We start from the raw sequence: 3,736 nt of genomic DNA, 5'->3' as shown, positions 1-3,736 counted from the left end.
TGGCACCATTTGATTGTTCCTTGCCATGATGATAATGGGCTAAGCCTCTGAAACTGTAAGCAAGCCCCCAATTAAATGTTTTCTCGTGTAAGAATTGCCTTGGTCATGGTGTCTCTTCACAACAATAGGACAGTAACCAAGACAACACGTGATCAATTGATTCAAGCGTCATAAATAGGGAAGTTGCTCTAACAATGGTGCTGGACCAGAGTTATAAGAAAAATCTTTTTTTTCAATAACCTCAATTCCACTTCTCATACAGCAATTAATTTAACAGAAGTGGATCATACATTTATCATAAAAACTAGAATCAGCTAACTTTGAAAAGATAACATTGAATTTTAATATGGATAAAGATATTTTAGGTGGGATACAAAAATCATTAACCAATAAAGAATAAATTAGTGTAATTCAGCTCACCTAGAGAAAATTCTATTTTGTAAAGTGAGCCAGCAGTTCATGTGCTCTGCCAGAACTTGGCTATCCCCCTGCTGAGAAATACCAGCCCACTACCCATTCTCAAGAGCCAAGGCAAGCTTGCAAATTCTCCACACAATGCAGGGTATGTGCTACTATGTGACTGGTGCAGCAAAGCCAGAGCAGGGACACAGGTGTCATCTGACTCCCTCTGTCCCTTTCTTGGAATGTACTCACCCTCTGAACCCAGCTTCATGAAGAGGCCATGGTGGGAATTCCTGCAAATTAACCCTGCTGTGGTCTAAGCTGACAATATCAATTGCTGGACATGTAATGCCAAGCTTTCTTACAACTTCAGTTCCTAACCTTTGGTGACACCAAAGAGGACAGAGATAAGCCATAAGCTCTCCATACCGAGGCTCACAAGCCAAAGAAATGTTACTATTCCAAGCCACAAAAAGGGGAGAAAAGTTTATTCTAAAAGCACATTAATTAGAGCATTATCAAAATAAAAATAGTCCCAGGCACCCAAAGATACTATTAGAGAATTAAATTGGCAACCCACAGACTGTGAAAAGTATTTTCAGTGTATGTCTCTAAGATTGGACATGTATCCAGGGTAGATATCAAGTGCCTTCTGATTAAGGTTGTGAAAACCCACAACTCTATTTTTAAAGTAGAGGGAAGGTATTAAAGGACATGAGGACTAGTTAAATATGAAAACGAACTCAACAGCATCACAGAAATGCAAATGAAAGCCATGATGTCATGCCCAGCAGCATGAATAAGTGAAAACAATGACAACGTGAAGTGGAGTATGTGAAACCCATGTCACATGGTGTGAGTACAAAAGGGTCAGCTGCTTGTACTTGGCTATTTCTAAGTAGTTAGAGACTTGCTGGTGGGGATTTACACAACAGAAATGAAAGCAGAATCCACCAAAAGATTTATATGAAAATATTGATAACAACTGTAGTCACAACAGCTAAAGCCCAGAAAGTACACAAATATAACTATAAACATAAATATCTATATAAGTATAACTACACAAATAGCCAAATGTAAGACGGTGGTAAAGAAACTCATGGCATACTATTATAGCAGAAAACAAATCAAAAGGAAAATAATTATCGATACATGCAACAACCTGAGCAACTCACAGAACATTCTTTTGGGTACAAGAAGTTGAAAATAAAAGAGATATAATTACATTTAGATAAAATCAAAAAATCTAAAATGATAAAATATAACAAATCATTGTAGGGCGGGATGATAGGGACCTAAAGGGATGCAAAAGGGAACTCTGGAATGTTCTGTACATGCTTTGATCACACAAGCAAACATGGTTGCCAAAACTAGTGAACTGAACACTGATGGCCTATGTATATTATTGAATATAAAATAAATGCAAAAAGTAGAAGAATCTGAGCCAGGTACTCTAGTAGCCCTGGGCTACTTGGCTTCTTTTCCTTTTTCTGTGATATAAATATGCTGAGAAAAGCAACTAAAGACAGAAAGGGTTTGCAAACAGAATTTATGTCCCACCTGGTCCTGTAACCATTCATTCCCAAAGAAACACACAGAGACTTACATTAATTACAAATTGTTTGGCCTATTAGCTCAAGATTACTATTAACTAGTTCTTACAACTTAACACATAATCCTCGTCTATGTTTAGTCATGTGGCTTGGTACTTCTTATCAGTGAGGCATTCTCATCTTCCATCCTCTGTGTCTGGCTGATGACTGCATCTCTGCCTTTCCTCTTCCCAGAATTCTCCTAGTCTGGTTGCCCTGCCTATACTTCCTGCCTGTCTACTGGCTAATCAGAAATTAGAGTTTTACTAAACCAATATGAGTGACAAATCTTTACAGTGTACAAAAGCATTATCCCATAGCAAAAGTTTTTCCTAGCTCACAGTCCAGGGCACAGGTCCTCATGGCAGGGATGCACAGTGGCAGGGGTGTAGGAGAGAGGCTGCTTGTTCATCCTGGTCACCCAGAACCAAAATAACCACACAGAAACTGTACTCATTAAATCACTGCTTGGCCCATTTTCTCTAGCTTCTTATTGACTAACTCTTACATATTAATTTAACCCATTTTTTATTAATCTGTGTATTGCCACATGGCTGTGGCTTACCAGATAAAGTTTTGTCTGGCTTTGGTTGGGCTACATGGCTTCTTTCTGACTCCGCCCTCTTCCCAGCATTCAGTTTAGTTTTCCCTGCCTATCTAAGTTCTGCCCTGCTATAGGTCCAAAGCAGTTCTTTATTAACCAATGATATTCACAGTATCCAGAGGGGAATCACAAATCCCAGGGGCTTATAGAAGCTGGTCACATGGTAGCTTCAGTCAAGAAACAGAGTGTCAATGTCAGCTTGATTTTTCCTTTTCTTTTCTATTTTTTAAGTGTTCCTCTATATATAACCCTGACTGTCCTCAAACTCACAGAGATCTGCCTGCCCTCATCTCTTGAGTGTTAGGACTAAAGGCATGTGCCACCACACCCAATGTTTTTTCCATTATATAAAGTCCAGGGTCAGCCCCGGGGATAATCCCTCCCACAATTAAGATGAGTTTTCCCACATCAATTAATGTAATCAAGAGATCCTCCACAGGCTTGCCCAGAGGCCAGTCTCCCAGGTGGTTCCAGAGGCCAGTCTCCCAGGTGGTTCCAGAGGCCAGTCTCCCAGGTGAGTCTAGATTCCGTCAAGCTGACAATTTACGCCAACCATCGCAAGGACCCACCCTAGACAACATGTCCAATAATGAGGACTAATCTCCCAGCCTCACCTGCAGGCTTTCCCACAGAGCAGCGCAGAGCAGAACAACAGGACCAGCTCTGTGCAGTCACTGGGGCTGAAGAGAGGTGCAGACTTATCCATACACAAAAGTTCTCAGATCCTACTCATGCTGATAAAAGCAGGAATCGAAGGGAGCTTGGGCAAGAGTTGGGAGATTGGGAATAGCAATGTGAGACTTTTTCACATTATTCCTTCATAGGCTGCTGGGTCAAGTGATGGTAGAAGCCTATAATCTGTTAAAAGACGACCCCAGTGAGGTGATGCACTTACTGCACGTGCTCTCAAGTCACCAACTCATCTGTCGCCTTTCCCACTCTAAAATCCATGCCCACCATGTCCTACCTATACACACATTGCCACTTTCAAATTGTATGTCTTCCATAATGCTATGGGCGCTGGTTATTAAAATGGAAGCCTGTAGCACGAATAATAAAAACTCAGAGACAGGAATTGGGGTTCAACCTGAAAACCTGAAAAGCAAAGCAGCCAAGCCACCAGAGAAATCTGACCCCT

The sequence above is a fragment of the Arvicola amphibius genome, chromosome 1 (assembly GCF_903992535.2).
Source record: "Arvicola amphibius chromosome 1, mArvAmp1.2, whole genome shotgun sequence".
Taxonomy (NCBI): Eukaryota; Metazoa; Chordata; class Mammalia; order Rodentia; family Cricetidae; genus Arvicola; species Arvicola amphibius.
The sequence above is the reverse complement of the archived record's forward strand: the minus strand, read 5'-3'. Positions refer to the sequence as shown.